The sequence below is a fragment of the Lepisosteus oculatus genome, chromosome 12 (genome assembly GCF_040954835.1).
Source record: "Lepisosteus oculatus isolate fLepOcu1 chromosome 12, fLepOcu1.hap2, whole genome shotgun sequence".
NCBI lineage: Eukaryota > Metazoa > Chordata > Actinopteri > Semionotiformes > Lepisosteidae > Lepisosteus > Lepisosteus oculatus.
In genome coordinates, this window is record NC_090707.1 from 31,852,163 (window position 1) to 31,880,131 (window position 27,969).

The following is a 27,969-nucleotide window of genomic DNA, read 5'->3' on the forward strand; positions in this document are numbered from 1 at the left end:
ATGGTTTGGTTTCACCAATACCCATCAACAGCTTTTTGGACTCTAATTTACAGTGTATTAGTAATATTACAGCCCTACAACACGTGAAATGATACAATAAGAACAATTGATGAACGTCACAGCCATACTTTTTCAATGTGATAGAAATTTCATAGATGTGCTCTAGAGAATGTTCCTTCCTTAAAACATATTACTAATCAACCTGAATTTAAAACAGAAAACGCGCAAGATTTATTAAAGGTGTAAAACTCTCAACATTTTCCCTCATTCGATGTTCATGCAATGGATAGAAAATAAAGAGAGTTCATCCTTTACAATCCCTTGGACCCTACATGCTGACAACAGTTGAGTCTGCAAGGAAACAAACTTGCAAACAAACTAAAACAACTCAATGCAATAATTCGAATGGACTCAGACATCATACATCACAATGAAGCCGCTGGCTTACCTGTCCAAGAACAAACACTGCCTGAAGACTGACGCTCTCGTGCTGGGTGAAAAACAGAAGAGTTTGCGCCCCCTGTAGGGAGAAAAATAAATCAGACTCTACTGAGAAAAAGGTTCAACAGATTCCTGGAAACTGAATGCTTTTTGAAATAAAAATTGACTTTGGATGTGTGTGGCACACCAACATAAGATGAGCTCTCTCAGCTGTAATCTTCTGCATTCATTGTAAAGTATCCTTGTACTCATACTCTTCATTTTAACATTTTTACCAAACATTTGAACATTTTCAAATTATACTCCCCATTTAAGTCTAAAAACTGATAAGCCAAAAAAATCATCTTTGATAACATCTTGTTTCCAAAGAAACATGCTAATGGGTCTCATGCAACGGCACACAGATGAAAAACAGTCCACAAACCTGCCTACAACATAATCCAACATTCACAGCTCTAATGACCAAGAGGTTGACTGATATTCATCCAGAACAATAGAAAAAGACAAAAGTTAAGACTAAACTCTTTGAGGGCGACCATGAGCTACTCTTTAGGGCCCTGATGAGACAAATATCTAGTATGTGTTGACAGAAATAGATTCTATGCAAAATATACTTCAGACTTTACTATATACAGTACTAGATAGTACTATATACAGGGTCTGCAATGAAAGAATAAACTTGCAAACAAACTCAAACAACTCAATGTAATAATTTGAATGGACTCAGACATCATACATCACGATGAAGCCGCTGGCTTACCCGTCCAAGAACAAACACTGCCTGAAGACTGATGCTCTCAGGCTGGGTGAAAAGCAGAAGAGTTTGCGCCCCCTGTAGGGAGAAAAATAAATCAGCTGCTTTACTGAGAAAAAGGTTCAACAGATTCCTGGAAACAGAACACTTTTTGAAATATAAATGCATTCTGGAAGTGTGTGGCACACTGACATTAGAGAAGAGCAGAGAGAAAACAGTAGGGAGCCCAGGACAGAGGCCTAAGGGACTCCAGTGGAGAGAGAGTAAGGAGACGTCTTTCCAGGAGACCTGGTGTCTGTATGAAGTGAGGGAAGAGGAGAACTGGGCAAGAGCAGTACCACAACTACCAAGATCTAAAGTACTGTATATAAATTATAAAAAGTCAGCAAAGGCATACTTATGTAAATATATGCAATTTACTAAAAACTTTCAGATCAAAGGCTTCCTACTGTATATACAGTCAGAATTGCAGCACTGTCAGATTTATTGCCAAATAATATCTCCAACTCCACAATACCAAACTACTGGACAGAATATAATACCACCACTACAGAAACATACACGTTCTAAAATATACAGAAATGTGTTTACATGAAAGAAAAGGTGGAAAAACACAAATAAGGCATAAGGGAAAGTTTGAAAAACTCATTACAATCTCTCCATTAAATGTTGGATCAAGATTTCTAAGCATGTGACATCACAGAAGACCGTGTTACCATGGCGCCGATGATGTCACTCAAAGAGTCTTGAAGACGACAGTTGTATTCATCTGCTTCTCAGTCTGAACATGGAGCTGCAATGGGAAACACACTGACCTGTTTGCAGTGTTGCCCTTGTCAATGTACAACATGGGACTGTCAGAGAAAAACAAACAAGGAGGCTGACCTCCTACATGACATCAGACAGAGGAGCAAGCCTGAGAGGAGGAGGAGAGAAAGAGAAGAAAGGAGAGGAAGGGCGAAAGCCACCAAAAGCCTGAGACAGAACAGAAACAGGAGGGCAGGAGGAGCCTGGGTCAAGAGGACTCCTGAAACAACACAGGGGGACAAAAGAGACTCTGCTGCCAACAGCCCAGCTTGGCTGAGTCACTGCCGAGCCTCAGAAATTAAGCCCACCTGTGGTGGAACGGATAACACAGATAAGATCCAGCAACAGGAGAAAGACAAAAACAATGACCAAGAACTTTCACCAACTAAGGAACAGGAACAAGAGATGCCGAACCTCACTGTGCCTCCAGAATCTCTGACAGAACTAAAGGACAGGCCTGGGCCGCTACAGGAACCTGGGCTAGAGGAAAACTCCCCCCCCTTTCAACTCTCACTGCACAGACTGCTCGGAGAACGACAGCCCAGGAATCAAACTGAGGACACAAAAGACAATCAGCAGGAAAATGAGCAACAGCTCATGGCTGACAATGACAGTAAATTAAAAGAAGAATGCACGATGAAGACTGAGGATAGGGATGAGGAAGAAACTCCTAAAGAAAATCTGGACAAGGGAAACAAAGCACTAAAGAAGGCAAAAGAGAAAGAGCTGGAAACTACGCATGACAATGAAACACAAAAAGAACAAGATAGGCTACAAACTGAAAATGCTACCAGGGACGAGGATGATATCACAAAGGACATAGTAACACCTTGTCCAGCCAAGGACAATTCAAAGTCTGAAGTTGAAAACAAGTTCAGCCTAACTCCTGTGCTAGACTACAATCTTGAAAGCAGAAGACAAATGAATGACTGGACACTTGAGTGCTTTTACCTATCGCCCACACAAACACATGGTACAAGGACAACAGTGGACAACATGAGAGGGGACTGTGAAAAGACAACACAAGCACTGCCAGAGCAAAACACAGAACACCCTAGAGACAGCTCTGAGGATGACATGAAGAGACATAAGACAGGACTGGAGAAGGAGGTGGAGAGAAGTGAGGCAGAACTCACTGTCATCAACCAAGAAAAAAAAGTCATAGACTCGGGAAAAAGAATTGCAATGCCAAACACAGAAGAGGACATAATTCAGGACGAACAACAAGAAACGTGTGCAGAATACACAAATAAAGCTTTGTGTGGAACAGACACTGAAAGAACAACATCAAGTCCATCTAAAGCCCACCAAGCAGATGAAAAACTGTGGATGGAAGAAGCACAAAGTCCACTAGACACTCAACATGAAGACATTAAAGAGGGCAAAGACTCAGAAAAACTAAACGAAGAACACGTCAAGTTTAAGATACAAGAGAAATCATTAGCGACACAACAGAACAATCTACACGTTGTTACACAATCAAAGTCTCCAGCAGAAGGCAAATTCAGCCAACTTGCTGTCTCAGACTACAGTCTTGGAAGGAGAAGCCTCATCTGTTGCAGAAGGCAAAGGATTGACTGGGGAGCTGAGGGCTTTTTCCTATTGCCTACAGAGACAGAAGGCAGAGGACTGACAGTGGAGCACACCACACAGGACTCTCAAATAAAGGACAGCGCTGAGGATGACATGAAGAAACACAAGACAGGAATGGAGAAGGAGGTGGGGAGAAGTGGGTCAGAACGAACTGGCATCAGCCAAAAGAAGACAGTGATAATTCTAATTCTAATGCAAAACACAGTGAAGGACATAGTAAAGGATGGGTTTCAAGAAGAAAATTCTGAAGTAAACACAAATTCAACTGAGTGTGAAACAGACACTCAAAGAAAGACACCAAGTCCATCTGAAGCCCCAGCTGTGCAGCAGCAATTCCTGACCACTGCAGAACCTCACAGCTCTGCACCTGACACAGAGGACCAAGCTCACCTGAGAGGACAGGAGGGCCACACAAATGGAGCCCCCTGTACACCTCCCACAGCCCTGAGAGACGAAGGGCTAAGAAATACAGAAACACAAAACAGACACGAGCCTGAAAAGGAAGAGCAGAAAAAGAAGACAGAGGAAGAAGAAGTGGAAGACATACACAACACTGAAACAGAAAAGGAAGAAAATAAGCAACATGATAAAAATGGTACCAGCGGAGTGGAGGAGACAGAAAAAACAAAGAGCCAGTCAACAGGAAAATATGACGGCTGTGACAAAAATGACAAAGGTGAGGAGAGTGTGTTAGCAGAATGTAAGGAAGTGACTCTCAACAGAACTGAGCCCATGATGTTGCCTGGAACACAGACACAGGGAACAGCCTGCACTCCTGGAACTTCACAGAGCCCCGTTCCTGCCAACCTGCACCTTCACCCACAAGAAATACAGAGCGGGGAGAAAACTGAGGACGACAGGATGGTCCAAACCCACCAAGTAGACAAACTGTGGACTGAAGATGCACAAAGTCCACCAGATACGCAACATGAAGACTTTAAAGAGGACAAAGACATAGAAAACAACAATGAAGAACATTTCAATTTAAAGATAAAAAAGAAATCATTAGTTATCCAAGACAACAATCTGAAGGAGAAATCGCAGCACGGAGAGAAGAGAGACTTCGTGGCAGAAATGCCACCTAATCTCCCCCCTGTCAAAACACCTCATGATGCAGCACAGGAGTCCGGCTTAAACACAGTTGTGATGAACTTTCCTCCTTCCCCTGAGCCCATTAAGCATCGCAGGAGGAGAAGAATCAGGGGCAGAAAGAAAAAGAAAAATATGGAGGCAGTAGGGAATGAAACTCCCCCAGCAGAGACAACGCAAAATAACTCCAAGGAGATGCAGTTCGATTACCGTGCCAAGACAGAGGGAGAAAGGAAAAGACAGACAACACAGACTGTCAAAGAGGAGAAAGTGTCACCTGAGCCACTCAGACAGACAACAGGCGTCCACACTGGGGCCCAACAGGTTCAGCCTCAGATCTTACAGTCAGGTCCACAGCCTGGCATGAGGAACAGGTGCAACACAGAGCACATGTCTTCCTCCTCAGAAAGCCACTCCAATGGATCAGCTCACAGGGGAATATCAATGAACAGGAACACAGTCACATTCAGAAACAAGAGAGAGCTCACATCCAGTGCCAGGCAGGGGTGTGGACCTCCACAACAATTCTCAACTCGGGGGCGGCTGCAAAGCTCAGACACAAAGTTGAGCCCCCCTGGCTTCTATCGGACTTTAGTTTTCTGGAACAGCCAGATGAAGGACAGACGAGTGGAGAGATGGTCCACCTGCCCTGAAAGGATCACGCCCTGCCCCCAGGCACGCCCCTCCACCCACAAGACAGCAATGGAGAAGGAGGTGGAGAGAAGTGAGGCAGAACTAGCAGTCATCAACAACATGAAAGACGTAATAGACTCTGGAAATACAATTACTATGCAAAAGACAGAAGAGCACATAGTAAAGGATAGGTTTCAGAAAGAAAATTCTGAAGACAACACAAATTCAGCTTTGTGTGGAACAGACACTCAAAGAAGAACACCAAGTCCATCTGAAGCCCCACCTGTGCAGCAGCAATTCCTGACCACTGCAGAACCTCACAGCTCTGCACCTGACACAGAGGACCAAGCTCACCTGAGAGGACAGGAGGGCCACACAAATGGAGCCCCCTGTACACCTCCCACAGCCCTGAGAGACGAAGGGCTAAGAAATACAGAAACACAAAACAGACATGAGCCTGAAAAGGAAGAGGAGAAAAAGAAGACAGAGGAGGAAGAAGTGGAAGACATACACAACACTGAAACAGAAAAGGAAGAAAATAAGCAACATGATAAAAATGGTACCAGCGGAGTGGAGGAGACAGAAAAAACAAAGAGCCAGTCAACAGGAAAATATGACGGCCGTGACAAAAATGACAAAGGTGAGGAGAGTGTGTTAGCAGAATGTAAGGAGGTGACTCTCAACAGAACTGAGCCCATGATGTTGCCTGGAACACAGATACAGGGAACAGCCTGCACTCCTGGAACTTCACAGAGCCCCGTTCCTGCCAACCTGCACCTTCACCCACAAGAAATACAGAGCGGGGAGAAAACTGAGGATGACAGGATGGTCCAAACCCACCAAGTAGACAAAAAACTGTGGACTGAAGATGCACAAAATCCACCAGATACGCAACATGAAGACTTTAAAGGGGACAAAGACATAGAAAACAACAATGAAGAACATTTCAATTTAAAGATAAAAAAGAAATCATTAGTTATACAAGACAACAATCTGAAGGAGAAACAGGGGTGTGGACCTCCACAACAATTCTCAACTCGGGGGCGGCTGCAAAGCTCAGACACAAAGTTGACCCCCCCTGGCTTCTATCGGACTTTAGTTTTCTGGAACAGTCAGATGAAGGACAGACGAGTGGAGAGATGGTCCACCTGCCCTGAAAGGATCACGCCCTGCCCCCAGGCACGCCCTTCCACCCACACAGACAGTGACCAAACAAAAAGACAGACAGACAGTGACAATGCACCACAGAAAGTCAGACAAGCTGAACGAAGCTCTAGTGCAGTATTTGCATGTACACAAGGAGGAAAATATAGAGCTCAAAACATACAGAACCAGACAAGCGGACCTAACACCTGTCAAGTCTTTAAACACAAGAGGACCGGAGCCCACCTGACCTACTCTGAGGTAGTGAGAAGACAGTCTGGGCCTGTTGGGAGAGCACTCCCGAATCAAACCCCCCCCACAGATCACAACGGGGGGAATCACTGAGGACCTGGACAACAGCCTGTGACCAAGAACACTGACTAAGCACCTAAAAAACTCACAACTTCATTTCTTCAAAAATAAATTTACAATATGCAATAATAGCTGTGTTTCTCTTCTTTCTACACTAAAAACCTGAGTCCATTTTGCTTCAGAATCTAGAAGATACCAGCACATATAAAGAATGATGGAGAGGCGTGTCCAGTCTGGTGCGACACATGAATTCTGTGTCTGTAAATAAATAAAGACAGACTTTATCTATTCAATCCTTCAACAAGCTTTTTAAAAAACTTATTTGTAATATATTAAGAAAACTATAAAGAAAATTACTGATATTACATTCCTACGTATAACCATACGTTATGGTTTGGTTTCACCAATACCCATCAACAGCTTTTTGGACTCTAATTTACAGTGTATTAGTAATATTACAGCCCTACAACACGTGAAATGATACAATAAGAACAATTGATGAACGTCACAGCCATACTTTTTCAATGTGATAGAAATTTCATAGATGTGCTCTAGAGAATGTTCCTTCCTTAAAACATATTACTAATCAACCTGAATTTAAAACAGAAAACGCGCAAGATTTATTAAAGGTGTAAAACTCTCAACATTTTCCCTCATTCGATGTTCATGCAATGGATAGAAAATAAAGAGAGTTCATCCTTTACAATCCCTTGGACCCTACATGCTGACAACAGTTGAGTCTGCAAGGAAACAAACTTGCAAACAAACTAAAACAACTCAATGCAATAATTCGAATGGACTCAGACATCATACATCACAATGAAGCCGCTGGCTTACCTGTCCAAGAACAAACACTGCCTGAAGACTGACGCTCTCGTGCTGGGTGAAAAACAGAAGAGTTTGCGCCCCCTGTAGGGAGAAAAATAAATCAGACTCTACTGAGAAAAAGGTTCAACAGATTCCTGGAAACTGAATGCTTTTTGAAATCAAAATTGACTTTGGATGTGTGTGGCACACCAACATAAGATGAGCTCTCTCAGCTGTAATCTTCTGCATTCATTGTAAAGTATCCTTGTACTCATACTCTTCATTTTAACATTTTTACCAAACATTTGAACATTTTCAAATTATACTCCCCATTTAAGTCTAAAAACTGATAAGCCAAAAAAATCATCTTTGATAACATCTTGTTTCCAAAGAAACATGCTAATGGGTCTCATGCAACGGCACACAGATGAAAAACAGTCCACAAACCTGCCTACAACATAATCCAACATTCACAGCTCTAATGACCAAGAGGTTGACTGATATTCATCCAGAACAATAGAAAAAGACAAAAGTTAAGACTAAACTCTTTGAGGGCGACCATGAGCTACTCTTTAGGGCCCTGACGAGACAAATATCTAGTATGTGTTGACAGAAATAGATTCTATGCAAAATATACTTCAGACTTTACTATATACAGTACTAGATAGTACTATATACAGGGTCTGCAATGAAAGAATAAACTTGCAAACAAACTCAAACAACTCAATGTAATAATTTGAATGGACTCAGACATCATACATCACGATGAAGCCGCTGGCTTACCCGTCCAAGAACAAACACTGCCTGAAGACTGATGCTCTCAGGCTGGGTGAAAAGCAGAAGAGTTTGCGCCCCCTGTAGGGAGAAAAATAAATCAGCTGCTTTACTGAGAAAAAGGTTCAACAGATTCCTGGAAACAGAACACTTTTTGAAATATAAATGCATTCTGGAAGTGTGTGGCACACTGACATTAGAGAAGAGCAGAGAGAAAACAGTAGGGAGCCCAGGACAGAGGCCTAAGGGACTCCAGTGGAGAGAGAGTAAGGAGACGTCTTTCCAGGAGACCTGGTGTCTGTATGAAGTGAGGGAAGAGGAGAACTGGGCAAGAGCAGTACCACAACTACCAAGATCTAAAGTACTGTATATAAATTACAAAAAGTCAGCAAAGGCATACTTATGTAAATATATGCAATTTACTAAAAACTTTCAGATCAAAGGCTTCCTACTGTATATACAGTCAGAATTGCAGCACTGTCAGATTTATTGCCAAATAATATCTCCAACTCCACAATACCAAACTACTGGACAGAATATAATACCACCACTACAGAAACATACACATGTTCTAAAATATACAGAAATGTGTTTACATGAAAGAAAAGGTGGAAAAACACAAATAAGGCATAAGGGAAAGTTTGAAAAACTCATTACAATCTCTCCATTAAATGTTGGATCAAGATTTCTAAGCATGTGACATCACAGAAGACCGTGTTACCATGGCGCCGATGATGTCACTCAAAGAGTCTTGAAGACGACAGTTGTATTCATCTGCTTCTCAGTCTGAACATGGAGCTGCAATGGGAAACACACTGACCTGTTTGCAGTGTTGCCCTTGTCAATGTACAACATGGGACTGTCAGAGAAAAACAAACAAGGAGGCTGACCTCCTACATGACATCAGACAGAGGAGCAAGCCTGAGAGGAGGAGGAGAGAAAGAGAAGAAAGGAGAGGAAGGGCGAAAGCCACCAAAAGCCTGAGACAGAACAGAAACAGGAGGGCAGGAGGAGCCTGGGTCAAGAGGACTCCTGAAACAACACAGGGGGACAAAAGAGACTCTGCTGCCAACAGCCCAGCTTGGCTGAGTCACTGCCGAGCCTCAGAAATTAAGCCCACCTGTGGTGGAACGGATAACACAGATAAGATCCAGCAACAGGAGAAAGACAAAAACAATGACCAAGAACTTTCACCAACTAAGGAACAGGAACAAGAGATGCCGAACCTCACTGTGCCTCCAGAATCTCTGACAGAACTAAAGGACAGGCCTGGGCCGCTACAGGAACCTGGGCTAGAGGAAAACTCCCCCCCCTCTCAACTCTCACTGCACAGACTGCTCGGAGAACGACAGCCCAGGAATCAAACTGAGGACACAAAAGACAATCAGCAGGAAAATGAGCAACAGCTCATGGCTGACAATGACAGTAAATTAAAAGAAGAATGCACGATGAAGACTGAGGATAGGGATGAGGAAGAAACTCCTAAAGAAAATCTGGACAAGGGAAACAAAGCACTAAAGAAGGCAAAAGAGAAAGAGCTGGAAACTACGCATGACAATGAAACACAAAAAGAACAAGATAGGCTACAAACTGAAAATGCTACCAGGGACGAGGATGATATCACAAAGGACATAGTAACACCTTGTCCAGCCAAGGACAATTCAAAGTCTGAAGTTGAAAACAAGTTCAGCCTAACTCCTGTGCTAGACTACAATCTTGAAAGCAGAAGACAAATGAATGACTGGACACTTGAGTGCTTTTACCTATCGCCCACACAAACACATGGTACAAGGACAACAGTGGACAACATGAGAGGGGACTGTGAAAAGACAACACAAGCACTGCCAGAGCAAAACACAGAACACCCTAGAGACAGCTCTGAGGATGACATGAAGAGACATAAGACAGGACTGGAGAAGGAGGTGGAGAGAAGTGAGGCAGAACTCACTGTCATCAACCAAGAAAAAAAAGTCATAGACTCGGGAAAAAGAATTGCAATGCCAAACACAGAAGAGGACATAATTCAGGACGAACAACAAGAAACGTGTGCAGAATACACAAATAAAGCTTTGTGTGGAACAGACACTGAAAGAACAACATCAAGTCCATCTAAAGCCCACCAAGCAGATGAAAAACTGTGGATGGAAGAAGCACAAAGTCCACTAGACACTCAACATGAAGACATTAAAGAGGGCAAAGACTCAGAAAAACTAAACGAAGAACACGTCAAGTTTAAGATACAAGAGAAATCATTAGCGACACAACAGAACAATCTACACGTTGTTACACAATCAAAGTCTCCAGCAGAAGGCAAATTCAGCCAACTTGCTGTCTCAGACTACAGTCTTGGAAGGAGAAGCCTCATCTGTTGCAGAAGGCAAAGGATTGACTGGGGAGCTGAGGGCTTTTTCCTATTGCCTACAGAGACAGAAGGCAGAGGACTGACAGTGGAGCACACCACACAGGACTCTCAAATAAAGGACAGCGCTGAGGATGACATGAAGAAACACAAGACAGGAATGGAGAAGGAGGTGGGGAGAAGTGGGTCAGAACGAACTGGCATCAGCCAAAAGAAGACAGTGATAATTCTAATTCTAATGCAAAACACAGTGAAGGACATAGTAAAGGATGGGTTTCAAGAAGAAAATTCTGAAGTAAACACAAATTCAACTGAGTGTGAAACAGACACTCAAAGAAAGACACCAAGTCCATCTGAAGCCCCAGCTGTGCAGCAGCAATTCCTGACCACTGCAGAACCTCACAGCTCTGCACCTGACACAGAGGACCAAGCTCACCTGAGAGGACAGGAGGGCCACACAAATGGAGCCCCCTGTACACCTCCCACAGCCCTGAGAGACGAAGGGCTAAGAAATACAGAAACACAAAACAGACACGAGCCTGAAAAGGAAGAGCAGAAAAAGAAGACAGAGGAAGAAGAAGTGGAAGACATACACAACACTGAAACAGAAAAGGAAGAAAATAAGCAACATGATAAAAATGGTACCAGCGGAGTGGAGGAGACAGAAAAAACAAAGAGCCAGTCAACAGGAAAATATGACGGCTGTGACAAAAATGACAAAGGTGAGGAGAGTGTGTTAGCAGAATGTAAGGAAGTGACTCTCAACAGAACTGAGCCCATGATGTTGCCTGGAACACAGACACAGGGAACAGCCTGCACTCCTGGAACTTCACAGAGCCCCGTTCCTGCCAACCTGCACCTTCACCCACAAGAAATACAGAGCGGGGAGAAAACTGAGGACGACAGGATGGTCCAAACCCACCAAGTAGACAAACTGTGGACTGAAGATGCACAAAGTCCACCAGATACGCAACATGAAGACTTTAAAGAGGACAAAGACATAGAAAACAACAATGAAGAACATTTCAATTTAAAGATAAAAAAGAAATCATTAGTTATCCAAGACAACAATCTGAAGGAGAAATCGCAGCACGGAGAGAAGAGAGACTTCGTGGCAGAAATGCCACCTAATCTCCCCCCTGTCAAAACACCTCATGATGCAGCACAGGAGTCCGGCTTAAACACAGTTGTGATGAACTTTCCTCCTTCCCCTGAGCCCATTAAGCATCGCAGGAGGAGAAGAATCAGGGGCAGAAAGAAAAAGAAAAATATGGAGGCAGTAGGGAATGAAACTCCCCCAGCAGAGACAACGCAAAATAACTCCAAGGAGATGCAGTTCGATTACCGTGCCAAGACAGAGGGAGAAAGGAAAAGACAGACAACACAGACTGTCAAAGAGGAGAAAGTGTCACCTGAGCCACTCAGACAGACAACAGGCGTCCACACTGGGGCCCAACAGGTTCAGCCTCAGATCTTACAGTCAGGTCCACAGCCTGGCATGAGGAACAGGTGCAACACAGAGCACATGTCTTCCTCCTCAGAAAGCCACTCCAATGGATCAGCTCACAGGGGAATATCAATGAACAGGAACACAGTCACATTCAGAAACAAGAGAGAGCTCACATCCAGTGCCAGGCAGGGGTGTGGACCTCCACAACAATTCTCAACTCGGGGGCGGCTGCAAAGCTCAGACACAAAGTTGAGCCCCCCTGGCTTCTATCGGACTTTAGTTTTCTGGAACAGCCAGATGAAGGACAGACGAGTGGAGAGATGGTCCACCTGCCCTGAAAGGATCACGCCCTGCCCCCAGGCACGCCCCTCCACCCACAAGACAGCAATGGAGAAGGAGGTGGAGAGAAGTGAGGCAGAACTAGCAGTCATCAACAACATGAAAGACGTAATAGACTCTGGAAATACAATTACTATGCAAAAGACAGAAGAGCACATAGTAAAGGATAGGTTTCAGAAAGAAAATTCTGAAGACAACACAAATTCAGCTTTGTGTGGAACAGACACTCAAAGAAGAACACCAAGTCCATCTGAAGCCCCACCTGTGCAGCAGCAATTCCTGACCACTGCAGAACCTCACAGCTCTGCACCTGACACAGAGGACCAAGCTCACCTGAGAGGACAGGAGGGCCACACAAATGGAGCCCCCTGTACACCTCCCACAGCCCTGAGAGACGAAGGGCTAAGAAATACAGAAACACAAAACAGACATGAGCCTGAAAAGGAAGAGGAGAAAAAGAAGACAGAGGAGGAAGAAGTGGAAGACATACACAACACTGAAACAGAAAAGGAAGAAAATAAGCAACATGATAAAAATGGTACCAGCGGAGTGGAGGAGACAGAAAAAACAAAGAGCCAGTCAACAGGAAAATATGACGGCCGTGACAAAAATGACAAAGGTGAGGAGAGTGTGTTAGCAGAATGTAAGGAGGTGACTCTCAACAGAACTGAGCCCATGATGTTGCCTGGAACACAGATACAGGGAACAGCCTGCACTCCTGGAACTTCACAGAGCCCCGTTCCTGCCAACCTGCACCTTCACCCACAAGAAATACAGAGCGGGGAGAAAACTGAGGATGACAGGATGGTCCAAACCCACCAAGTAGACAAAAAACTGTGGACTGAAGATGCACAAAATCCACCAGATACGCAACATGAAGACTTTAAAGGGGACAAAGACATAGAAAACAACAATGAAGAACATTTCAATTTAAAGATAAAAAAGAAATCATTAGTTATACAAGACAACAATCTGAAGGAGAAACAGGGGTGTGGACCTCCACAACAATTCTCAACTCGGGGGCGGCTGCAAAGCTCAGACACAAAGTTGACCCCCCCTGGCTTCTATCGGACTTTAGTTTTCTGGAACAGTCAGATGAAGGACAGACGAGTGGAGAGATGGTCCACCTGCCCTGAAAGGATCACGCCCTGCCCCCAGGCACGCCCTTCCACCCACACAGACAGTGACCAAACAAAAAGACAGACAGACAGTGACAATGCACCACAGAAAGTCAGACAAGCTGAACGAAGCTCTAGTGCAGTATTTGCATGTACACAAGGAGGAAAATATAGAGCTCAAAACATACAGAACCAGACAAGCGGACCTAACACCTGTCAAGTCTTTAAACACAAGAGGACCGGAGCCCACCTGACCTACTCTGAGGTAGTGAGAAGACAGTCTGGGCCTGTTGGGAGAGCACTCCCGAATCAAACCCCCCCCACAGATCACAACGGGGGGAATCACTGAGGACCTGGACAACAGCCTGTGACCAAGAACACTGACTAAGCACCTAAAAAACTCACAACTTCATTTCTTCAAAAATAAATTTACAATATGCAATAATAGCTGTGTTTCTCTTCTTTCTACACTAAAAACCTGAGTCCATTTTGCTTCAGAATCTAGAAGATACCAGCACATATAAAGAATGATGGAGAGGCGTGTCCAGTCTGGTGCGACACATGAATTCTGTGTCTGTAAATAAATAAAGACAGACTTTATCTATTCAATCCTTCAACAAGCTTTTTAAAAAACTTATTTGTAATATATTAAGAAAACTATAAAGAAAATTACTGATATTACATTCCTACGTATAACCATACGTTATGGTTTGGTTTCACCAATACCCATCAACAGCTTTTTGGACTCTAATTTACAGTGTATTAGTAATATTACAGCCCTACAACACGTGAAATGATACAATAAGAACAATTGATGAACGTCACAGCCATACTTTTTCAATGTGATAGAAATTTCATAGATGTGCTCTAGAGAATGTTCCTTCCTTAAAACATATTACTAATCAACCTGAATTTAAAACAGAAAACGCACAAGATTTATTAAAGGTGTAAAACTCTCAACATTTTCCCTCATTCGATGTTCATGCAATGGATAGAAAATAAAGAGAGTTCATCCTTTACAATCCCTTGGACCCTACATGGTGACAACAGTTGAGTCTGCAAGGAAACAAACTTGCAAACAAACTAAAACAACTCAATGCAATAATTCGAATGGACTCAGACATCATACATCACAATGAAGCCGCTGGCTTACCTGTCCAAGAACAAACACTGCCTGAAGACTGACGCTCTCGTGCTGGGTGAAAAACAGAAGAGTTTGCGCCCCCTGTAGGGAGAAAAATAAATCAGACTCTACTGAGAAAAAGGTTCAACAGATTCCTGGAAACTGAATGCTTTTTGAAATCAAAATTGACTTTGGATGTGTGTGGCACACCAACATAAGATGAGCTCTCTCAGCTGTAATCTTCTGCATTCATTGTAAAGTATCCTTGTACTCATACTCTTCATTTTAACATTTTTACCAAACATTTGAACATTTTCAAATTATACTCCCCATTTAAGTCTAAAAACTGATAAGCCAAAAAAATCATCTTTGATAACATCTTGTTTCCAAAGAAACATGCTAATGGGTCTCATGCAACGGCACACAGATGAAAAACAGTCCACAAACCTGCCTACAACATAATCCAACATTCACAGCTCTAATGACCAAGAGGTTGACTGATATTCATCCAGAACAATAGAAAAAGACAAAAGTTAAGACTAAACTCTTTGAGGGCGACCATGAGCTACTCTTTAGGGCCCTGACGAGACAAATATCTAGTATGTGTTGACAGAAATAGATTCTATGCAAAATATACTTCAGACTTTACTATATACAGTACTAGATAGTACTATATACAGGGTCTGCAATGAAAGAATAAACTTGCAAACAAACTCAAACAACTCAATGTAATAATTTGAATGGACTCAGACATCATACATCACGATGAAGCCGCTGGCTTACCCGTCCAAGAACAAACACTGCCTGAAGACTGATGCTCTCAGGCTGGGTGAAAAGCAGAAGAGTTTGCGCCCCCTGTAGGGAGAAAAATAAATCAGCTGCTTTACTGAGAAAAAGGTTCAACAGATTCCTGGAAACAGAACACTTTTTGAAATATAAATGCATTCTGGAAGTGTGTGGCACACTGACATTAGAGAAGAGCAGAGAGAAAACAGTAGGGAGCCCAGGACAGAGGCCTAAGGGACTCCAGTGGAGAGAGAGTAAGGAGACGTCTTTCCAGGAGACCTGGTGTCTGTATGAAGTGAGGGAAGAGGAGAACTGGGCAAGAGCAGTACCACAACTACCAAGATCTAAAGTACTGTATATAAATTACAAAAAGTCAGCAAAGGCATACTTATGTAAATATATGCAATTTACTAAAAACTTTCAGATCAAAGGCTTCCTACTGTATATACAGTCAGAATTGCAGCACTGTCAGATTTATTGCCAAATAATATCTCCAACTCCACAATACCAAACTACTGGACAGAATATAATACCACCACTACAGAAACATACACATGTTCTAAAATATACAGAAATGTGTTTACATGAAAGAAAAGGTGGAAAAACACAAATAAGGCATAAGTGAAAGTTTGAAAAACTCATTACAATCTCTCCATTAAATGTTGGATCAAGATTTCTAAGCATGTGACATCACAGAAGACCGTGTTACCATGGCGCCGATGATGTCACTCAAAGAGTCTTGAAGACGACAGTTGTATTCATCTGCTTCTCAGTCTGAACATGGAGCTGCAATGGGAAACACACTGACCTGTTTGCAGTGTTGCCCTTGTCAATGTACAACATGGGACTGTCAGAGAAAAACAAACAAGGAGGCTGACCTCCTACATGACATCAGACAGAGGAGCAAGCCTGAGAGGAGGAGGAGAGAAAGAGAAGAAAGGAGAGGAAGGGCGAAAGCCACCAAAAGCCTGAGACAGAACAGAAACAGGAGGGCAGGAGGAGCCTGGGTCAAGAGGACTCCTGAAACAACACAGGGGGACAAAAGAGACTCTGCTGCCAACAGCCCAGCTTGGCTGAGTCACTGCCGAGCCTCAGAAATTAAGCCCACCTGTGGTGGAACGGATAACACAGATAAGATCCAGCAACAGGAGAAAGACAAAAACAATGACCAAGAACTTTCACCAACTAAGGAACAGGAACAAGAGATGCCGAACCTCACTGTGCCTCCAGAATCTCTGACAGAACTAAAGGACAGGCCTGGGCCGCTACAGGAACCTGGGCTAGAGGAAAACTCCCCCCCCTCTCAACTCTCACTGCACAGACTGCTCGGAGAACGACAGCCCAGGAATCAAACTGAGGACACAAAAGACAATCAGCAGGAAAATGAGCAACAGCTCATGGCTGACAATGACAGTAAATTAAAAGAAGAATGCACGATGAAGACTGAGGATAGGGATGAGGAAGAAACTCCTAAAGAAAATCTGGACAAGGGAAACAAAGCACTAAAGAAGGCAAAAGAGAAAGAGCTGGAAACTACGCATGACAATGAAACACAAAAAGAACAAGATAGGCTACAAACTGAAAATGCTACCAGGGACGAGGATGATATCACAAAGGACATAGTAACACCTTGTCCAGCCAAGGACAATTCAAAGTCTGAAGTTGAAAACAAGTTCAGCCTAACTCCTGTGCTAGACTACAATCTTGAAAGCAGAAGACAAATGAATGACTGGACACTTGAGTGCTTTTACCTATCGCCCACACAAACACATGGTACAAGGACAACAGTGGACAACATGAGAGGGGACTGTGAAAAGACAACACAAGCACTGCCAGAGCAAAACACAGAACACCCTAGAGACAGCTCTGAGGATGACATGAAGAGACATAAGACAGGACTGGAGAAGGAGGTGGAGAGAAGTGAGGCAGAACTCACTGTCATCAACCAAGAAAAAAAAGTCATAGACTCGGGAAAAAGAATTGCAATGCCAAACACAGAAGAGGACATAATTCAGGACGAACAACAAGAAACGTGTGCAGAATACACAAATAAAGCTTTGTGTGGAACAGACACTGAAAGAACAACATCAAGTCCATCTAAAGCCCACCAAGCAGATGAAAAACTGTGGATGGAAGAAGCACAAAGTCCACTAGACACTCAACATGAAGACATTAAAGAGGGCAAAGACTCAGAAAAACTAAACGAAGAACACGTCAAGTTTAAGATACAAGAGAAATCATTAGCGACACAACAGAACAATCTACACGTTGTTACACAATCAAAGTCTCCAGCAGAAGGCAAATTCAGCCAACTTGCTGTCTCAGACTACAGTCTTGGAAGGAGAAGCCTCATCTGTTGCAGAAGGCAAAGGATTGACTGGGGAGCTGAGGGCTTTTTCCTATTGCCTACAGAGACAGAAGGCAGAGGACTGACAGTGGAGCACACCACACAGGACTCTGAAATAAAGGACAGCGCTGAGGATGACATGAAGAAACACAAGACAGGAATGGAGAAGGAGGTGGGGAGAAGTGGGTCAGAACGAACTGGCATCAGCCAAAAGAAGACAGTGATAATTCTAATTCTAATGCAAAACACAGTGAAGGACATAGTAAAGGATGGGTTTCAAGAAGAAAATTCTGAAGTAAACACAAATTCAACTGAGTGTGAAACAGACACTCAAAGAAAGACACCAAGTCCATCTGAAGCCCCAGCTGTGCAGCAGCAATTCCTGACCACTGCAGAACCTCACAGCTCTGCACCTGACACAGAGGACCAAGCTCACCTGAGAGGACAGGAGGGCCACACAAATGGAGCCCCCTGTACACCTCCCACAGCCCTGAGAGACGAAGGGCTAAGAAATACAGAAACACAAAACAGACACGAGCCTGAAAAGGAAGAGCAGAAAAAGAAGACAGAGGAAGAAGAAGTGGAAGACATACACAACACTGAAACAGAAAAGGAAGAAAATAAGCAACATGATAAAAATGGTACCAGCGGAGTGGAGGAGACAGAAAAAACAAAGAGCCAGTCAACAGGAAAATATGACGGCTGTGACAAAAATGACAAAGGTGAGGAGAGTGTGTTAGCAGAATGTAAGGAAGTGACTCTCAACAGAACTGAGCCCATGATGTTGCCTGGAACACAGACACAGGGAACAGTCTGCACTCCTGGAACTTCACAGAGCCCCGTTCCTGCCAACCTGCACCTTCACCCACAAGAAATACAGAGCGGGGAGAAAACTGAGGACGACAGGATGGTCCAAACCCACCAAGTAGACAAACTGTGGACTGAAGATGCACAAAGTCCACCAGATACGCAACATGAAGACTTTAAAGAGGACAAAGACATAGAAAACAACAATGAAGAACATTTCAATTTAAAGATAAAAAAGAAATCATTAGTTATCCAAGACAACAATCTGAAGGAGAAATCGCAGCACGGAGAGAAGAGAGACTTCGTGGCAGAAATGCCACCTAATCTCCCCCCTGTCAAAACACCTCATGATGCAGCACAGGAGTCCGGCTTAAACACAGTTGTGATGAACTTTCCTCCTTCCCCTGAGCCCATTAAGCATCGCAGGAGGAGAAGAATCAGGGGCAGAAAGAAAAAGAAAAATATGGAGGCAGTAGGGAATGAAACTCCCCCAGCAGAGACAACGCAAAATAACTCCAAGGAGATGCAGTTCGATTACCGTGCCAAGACAGAGGGAGAAAGGAAAAGACAGACAACACAGACTGTCAAAGAGGAGAAAGTGTCACCTGAGCCACTCAGACAGACAACAGGCGTCCACACTGGGGCCCAACAGGTTCAGCCTCAGATCTTACAGTCAGGTCCACAGCCTGGCATGAGGAACAGGTGCAACACAGAGCACATGTCTTCCTCCTCAGAAAGCCACTCCAATGGATCAGCTCACAGGGGAATATCAATGAACAGGAACACAGTCACATTCAGAAACAAGAGAGAGCTCACATCCAGTGCCAGGCAGGGGTGTGGACCTCCACAACAATTCTCAACTCGGGGGCGGCTGCAAAGCTCAGACACAAAGTTGAGCCCCCCTGGCTTCTATCGGACTTTAGTTTTCTGGAACAGCCAGATGAAGGACAGACGAGTGGAGAGATGGTCCACCTGCCCTGAAAGGATCACGCCCTGCCCCCAGGCACGCCCCTCCACCCACAAGACAGCAATGGAGAAGGAGGTGGAGAGAAGTGAGGCAGAACTAGCAGTCATCAACAACATGAAAGACGTAATAGACTCTGGAAATACAATTACTATGCAAAAGACAGAAGAGCACATAGTAAAGGATAGGTTTCAGAAAGAAAATTCTGAAGACAACACAAATTCAGCTTTGTGTGGAACAGACACTCAAAGAAGAACACCAAGTCCATCTGAAGCCCCACCTGTGCAGCAGCAATTCCTGACCACTGCAGAACCTCACAGCTCTGCACCTGACACAGAGGACCAAGCTCACCTGAGAGGACAGGAGGGCCACACAAATGGAGCCCCCTGTACACCTCCCACAGCCCTGAGAGACGAAGGGCTAAGAAATACAGAAACACAAAACAGACATGAGCCTGAAAAGGAAGAGGAGAAAAAGAAGACAGAGGAGGAAGAAGTGGAAGACATACACAACACTGAAACAGAAAAGGAAGAAAATAAGCAACATGATAAAAATGGTACCAGTGGAGTGGAGGAGACAGAAAAAACAAAGAGCCAGTCAACAGGAAAATATGACGGCCGTGACAAAAATGACAAAGGTGAGGAGAGTGTGTTAGCAGAATGTAAGGAGGTGACTCTCAACAGAACTGAGCCCATGATGTTGCCTGGAACACAGATACAGGGAACAGCCTGCACTCCTGGAACTTCACAGAGCCCCGTTCCTGCCAACCTGCACCTTCACCCACAAGAAATACAGAGCGGGGAGAAAACTGAGGATGACAGGATGGTCCAAACCCACCAAGTAGACAAAAAACTGTGGACTGAAGATGCACAAAATCCACCAGATACGCAACATGAAGACTTTAAAGGGGACAAAGACATAGAAAACAACAATGAAGAACATTTCAATTTAAAGATAAAAAAGAAATCATTAGTTATACAAGACAACAATCTGAAGGAGAAACAGGGGTGTGGACCTCCACAACAATTCTCAACTCGGGGGCGGCTGCAAAGCTCAGACACAAAGTTGACCCCCCCTGGCTTCTATCGGACTTTAGTTTTCTGGAACAGTCAGATGAAGGACAGACGAGTGGAGAGATGGTCCACCTGCCCTGAAAGGATCACGCCCTGCCCCCAGGCACGCCCTTCCACCCACACAGACAGTGACCAAACAAAAAGACAGACAGACAGTGACAATGCACCACAGAAAGTCAGACAAGCTGAACGAAGCTCTAGTGCAGTATTTGCATGTACACAAGGAGGAAAATATAGAGCTCAAAACATACAGAACCAGACAAGCGGACCTAACACCTGTCAAGTCTTTAAACACAAGAGGACCGGAGCCCACCTGACCTACTCTGAGGTAGTGAGAAGACAGTCTGGGCCTGTTGGGAGAGCACTCCCGAATCAAACCCCCCCCACAGATCACAACGGGGGGAATCACTGAGGACCTGGACAACAGCCTGTGACCAAGAACACTGACTAAGCACCTAAAAAACTCACAACTTCATTTCTTCAAAAATAAATTTACAATATGCAATAATAGCTGTGTTTCTCTTCTTTCTACACTAAAAACCTGAGTCCATTTTGCTTCAGAATCTAGAAGATACCAGCACATATAAAGAATGATGGAGAGGCGTGTCCAGTCTGGTGCGACACATGAATTCTGTGTCTGTAAATAAATAAAGACAGACTTTATCTATTCAATCCTTCAACAAGCTTTTTAAAAAACTTATTTGTAATATATTAAGAAAACTATAAAGAAAATTACTGATATTACATTCCTACGTATAACCATACGTTATGGTTTGGTTTCACCAATACCCATCAACAGCTTTTTGGACTCTAATTTACAGTGTATTAGTAATATTACAGCCCTACAACACGTGAAATGATACAATAAGAACAATTGATGAACGTCACAGCCATACTTTTTCAATGTGATAGAAATTTCATAGATGTGCTCTAGAGAATGTTCCTTCCTTAAAACATATTACTAATCAACCTGAATTTAAAACAGAAAACGCACAAGATTTATTAAAGGTGTAAAACTCTCAACATTTTCCCTCATTCGATGTTCATGCAATGGATAGAAAATAAAGAGAGTTCATCCTTTACAATCCCTTGGACCCTACATGGTGACAACAGTTGAGTCTGCAAGGAAACAAACTTGCAAACAAACTAAAACAACTCAATGCAATAATTCGAATGGACTCAGACATCATACATCACAATGAAGCCGCTGGCTTACCTGTCCAAGAACAAACACTGCCTGAAGACTGACGCTCTCGTGCTGGGTGAAAAACAGAAGAGTTTGCGCCCCCTGTAGGGAGAAAAATAAATCAGACTCTACTGAGAAAAAGGTTCAACAGATTCCTGGAAACTGAATGCTTTTTGAAATCAAAATTGACTTTGGATGTGTGTGGCACACCAACATAAGATGAGCTCTCTCAGCTGTAATCTTCTGCATTCATTGTAAAGTATCCTTGTACTCATACTCTTCATTTTAACATTTTTACCAAACATTTGAACATTTTCAAATTATACTCCCCATTTAAGTCTAAAAACTGATAAGCCAAAAAAATCATCTTTGATAACATCTTGTTTCCAAAGAAACATGCTAATGGGTCTCATGCAACGGCACACAGATGAAAAACAGTCCACAAACCTGCCTACAACATAATCCAACATTCACAGCTCTAATGACCAAGAGGTTGACTGATATTCATCCAGAACAATAGAAAAAGACAAAAGTTAAGACTAAACTCTTTGAGGGCGACCATGAGCTACTCTTTAGGGCCCTGACGAGACAAATATCTAGTATGTGTTGACAGAAATAGATTCTATGCAAAATATACTTCAGACTTTACTATATACAGTACTAGATAGTACTATATACAGGGTCTGCAATGAAAGAATAAACTTGCAAACAAACTCAAACAACTCAATGTAATAATTTGAATGGACTCAGACATCATACATCACGATGAAGCCGCTGGCTTACCCGTCCAAGAACAAACACTGCCTGAAGACTGATGCTCTCAGGCTGGGTGAAAAGCAGAAGAGTTTGCGCCCCCTGTAGGGAGAAAAATAAATCAGCTGCTTTACTGAGAAAAAGGTTCAACAGATTCCTGGAAACAGAACACTTTTTGAAATATAAATGCATTCTGGAAGTGTGTGGCACACTGACATTAGAGAAGAGCAGAGAGAAAACAGTAGGGAGCCCAGGACAGAGGCCTAAGGGACTCCAGTGGAGAGAGAGTAAGGAGACGTCTTTCCAGGAGACCTGGTGTCTGTATGAAGTGAGGGAAGAGGAGAACTGGGCAAGAGCAGTACCACAACTACCAAGATCTAAAGTACTGTATATAAATTACAAAAAGTCAGCAAAGGCATACTTATGTAAATATATGCAATTTACTAAAAACTTTCAGATCAAAGGCTTCCTACTGTATATACAGTCAGAATTGCAGCACTGTCAGATTTATTGCCAAATAATATCTCCAACTCCACAATACCAAACTACTGGACAGAATATAATACCACCACTACAGAAACATACACATGTTCTAAAATATACAGAAATGTGTTTACATGAAAGAAAAGGTGGAAAAACACAAATAAGGCATAAGGGAAAGTTTGAAAAACTCATTACAATCTCTCCATTAAATGTTGGATCAAGATTTCTAAGCATGTGACATCACAGAAGACCGTGTTACCATGGCGCCGATGATGTCACTCAAAGAGTCTTGAAGACGACAGTTGTATTCATCTGCTTCTCAGTCTGAACATGGAGCTGCAATGGGAAACACACTGACCTGTTTGCAGTGTTGCCCTTGTCAATGTACAACATGGGACTGTCAGAGAAAAACAAACAAGGAGGCTGACCTCCTACATGACATCAGACAGAGGAGCAAGCCTGAGAGGAGGAGGAGAGAAAGAGAAGAAAGGAGAGGAAGGGCGAAAGCCACCAAAAGCCTGAGACAGAACAGAAACAGGAGGGCAGGAGGAGCCTGGGTCAAGAGGACTCCTGAAACAACACAGGGGGACAAAAGAGACTCTGCTGCCAACAGCCCAGCTTGGCTGAGTCACTGCCGAGCCTCAGAAATTAAGCCCACCTGTGGTGGAACGGATAACACAGATAAGATCCAGCAACAGGAGAAAGACAAAAACAATGACCAAGAACTTTCACCAACTAAGGAACAGGAACAAGAGATGCCGAACCTCACTGTGCCTCCAGAATCTCTGACAGAACTAAAGGACAGGCCTGGGCCGCTACAGGAACCTGGGCTAGAGGAAAACTCCCCCCCCTCTCAACTCTCACTGCACAGACTGCTCGGAGAACGACAGCCCAGGAATCAAACTGAGGACACAAAAGACAATCAGCAGGAAAATGAGCAACAGCTCATGGCTGACAATGACAGTAAATTAAAAGAAGAATGCACGATGAAGACTGAGGATAGGGATGAGGAAGAAACTCCTAAAGAAAATCTGGACAAGGGAAACAAAGCACTAAAGAAGGCAAAAGAGAAAGAGCTGGAAACTACGCATGACAATGAAACACAAAAAGAACAAGATAGGCTACAAACTGAAAATGCTACCAGGGACGAGGATGATATCACAAAGGACATAGTAACACCTTGTCCAGCCAAGGACAATTCAAAGTCTGAAGTTGAAAACAAGTTCAGCCTAACTCCTGTGCTAGACTACAATCTTGAAAGCAGAAGACAAATGAATGACTGGACACTTGAGTGCTTTTACCTATCGCCCACACAAACACATGGTACAAGGACAACAGTGGACAACATGAGAGGGGACTGTGAAAAGACAACACAAGCACTGCCAGAGCAAAACACAGAACACCCTAGAGACAGCTCTGAGGATGACATGAAGAGACATAAGACAGGACTGGAGAAGGAGGTGGAGAGAAGTGAGGCAGAACTCACTGTCATCAACCAAGAAAAAAAAGTCATAGACTCGGGAAAAAGAATTGCAATGCCAAACACAGAAGAGGACATAATTCAGGACGAACAACAAGAAACGTGTGCAGAATACACAAATAAAGCTTTGTGTGGAACAGACACTGAAAGAACAACATCAAGTCCATCTAAAGCCCACCAAGCAGATGAAAAACTGTGGATGGAAGAAGCACAAAGTCCACTAGACACTCAACATGAAGACATTAAAGAGGGCAAAGACTCAGAAAAACTAAACGAAGAACACGTCAAGTTTAAGATACAAGAGAAATCATTAGCGACACAACAGAACAATCTACACGTTGTTACACAATCAAAGTCTCCAGCAGAAGGCAAATTCAGCCAACTTGCTGTCTCAGACTACAGTCTTGGAAGGAGAAGCCTCATCTGTTGCAGAAGGCAAAGGATTGACTGGGGAGCTGAGGGCTTTTTCCTATTGCCTACAGAGACAGAAGGCAGAGGACTGACAGTGGAGCACACCACACAGGACTCTGAAATAAAGGACAGCGCTGAGGATGACATGAAGAAACACAAGACAGGAATGGAGAAGGAGGTGGGGAGAAGTGGGTCAGAACGAACTGGCATCAGCCAAAAGAAGACAGTGATAATTCTAATTCTAATGCAAAACACAGTGAAGGACATAGTAAAGGATGGGTTTCAAGAAGAAAATTCTGAAGTAAACACAAATTCAACTGAGTGTGAAACAGACACTCAAAGAAAGACACCAAGTCCATCTGAAGCCCCAGCTGTGCAGCAGCAATTCCTGACCACTGCAGAACCTCACAGCTCTGCACCTGACACAGAGGACCAAGCTCACCTGAGAGGACAGGAGGGCCACACAAATGGAGCCCCCTGTACACCTCCCACAGCCCTGAGAGACGAAGGGCTAAGAAATACAGAAACACAAAACAGACACGAGCCTGAAAAGGAAGAGCAGAAAAAGAAGACAGAGGAAGAAGAAGTGGAAGACATACACAACACTGAAACAGAAAAGGAAGAAAATAAGCAACATGATAAAAATGGTACCAGCGGAGTGGAGGAGACAGAAAAAACAAAGAGCCAGTCAACAGGAAAATATGACGGCTGTGACAAAAATGACAAAGGTGAGGAGAGTGTGTTAGCAGAATGTAAGGAAGTGACTCTCAACAGAACTGAGCCCATGATGTTGCCTGGAACACAGACACAGGGAACAGCCTGCACTCCTGGAACTTCACAGAGCCCCGTTCCTGCCAACCTGCACCTTCACCCACAAGAAATACAGAGCGGGGAGAAAACTGAGGACGACAGGATGGTCCAAACCCACCAAGTAGACAAACTGTGGACTGAAGATGCACAAAGTCCACCAGATACGCAACATGAAGACTTTAAAGAGGACAAAGACATAGAAAACAACAATGAAGAACATTTCAATTTAAAGATAAAAAAGAAATCATTAGTTATCCAAGACAACAATCTGAAGGAGAAATCGCAGCACGGAGAGAAGAGAGACTTCGTGGCAGAAATGCCACCTAATCTCCCCCCTGTCAAAACACCTCATGATGCAGCACAGGAGTCCGGCTTAAACACAGTTGTGATGAACTTTCCTCCTTCCCCTGAGCCCATTAAGCATCGCAGGAGGAGAAGAATCAGGGGCAGAAAGAAAAAGAAAAATATGGAGGCAGTAGGGAATGAAACTCCCCCAGCAGAGACAACGCAAAATAACTCCAAGGAGATGCAGTTCGATTACCGTGCCAAGACAGAGGGAGAAAGGAAAAGACAGACAACACAGACTGTCAAAGAGGAGAAAGTGTCACCTGAGCCACTCAGACAGACAACAGGCGTCCACACTGGGGCCCAACAGGTTCAGCCTCAGATCTTACAGTCAGGTCCACAGCCTGGCATGAGGAACAGGTGCAACACAGAGCACATGTCTTCCTCCTCAGAAAGCCACTCCAATGGATCAGCTCACAGGGGAATATCAATGAACAGGAACACAGTCACATTCAGAAACAAGAGAGAGCTCACATCCAGTGCCAAGCAGGGGTGTGGACCTCCACAACAATTCTCAACTCGGGGGCGGCTGCAAAGCTCAGACACAAAGTTGAGCCCCCCTGGCTTCTATCGGACTTTAGTTTTCTGGAACAGCCAGATGAAGGACAGACGAGTGGAGAGATGGTCCACCTGCCCTGAAAGGATCACGCCCTGCCCCCAGGCACGCCCCTCCACCCACAAGACAGCAATGGAGAAGGAGGTGGAGAGAAGTGAGGCAGAACTAGCAGTCATCAACAACATGAAAGACGTAATAGACTCTGGAAATACAATTACTATGCAAAAGACAGAAGAGCACATAGTAAAGGATAGGTTTCAGAAAGAAAATTCTGAAGACAACACAAATTCAGCTTTGTGTGGAACAGACACTCAAAGAAGAACACCAAGTCCATCTGAAGCCCCACCTGTGCAGCAGCAATTCCTGACCACTGCAGAACCTCACAGCTCTGCACCTGACACAGAGGACCAAGCTCACCTGAGAGGACAGGAGGGCCACACAAATGGAGCCCCCTGTACACCTCCCACAGCCCTGAGAGACGAAGGGCTAAGAAATACAGAAACACAAAACAGACATGAGCCTGAAAAGGAAGAGGAGAAAAAGAAGACAGAGGAGGAAGAAGTGGAAGACATACACAACACTGAAACAGAAAAGGAAGAAAATAAGCAACATGATAAAAATGGTACCAGCGGAGTGGAGGAGACAGAAAAAACAAAGAGCCAGTCAACAGGAAAATATGACGGCCGTGACAAAAATGACAAAGGTGAGGAGAGTGTGTTAGCAGAATGTAAGGAGGTGACTCTCAACAGAACTGAGCCCATGATGTTGCCTGGAACACAGATACAGGGAACAGCCTGCACTCCTGGAACTTCACAGAGCCCCGTTCCTGCCAACCTGCACCTTCACCCACAAGAAATACAGAGCGGGGAGAAAACTGAGGATGACAGGATGGTCCAAACCCACCAAGTAGACAAAAAACTGTGGACTGAAGATGCACAAAATCCACCAGATACGCAACATGAAGACTTTAAAGGGGACAAAGACATAGAAAACAACAATGAAGAACATTTCAATTTAAAGATAAAAAAGAAATCATTAGTTATACAAGACAACAATCTGAAGGAGAAACAGGGGTGTGGACCTCCACAACAATTCTCAACTCGGGGGCGGCTGCAAAGCTCAGACACAAAGTTGACCCCCCCTGGCTTCTATCGGACTTTAGTTTTCTGGAACAGTCAGATGAAGGACAGACGAGTGGAGAGATGGTCCACCTGCCCTGAAAGGAT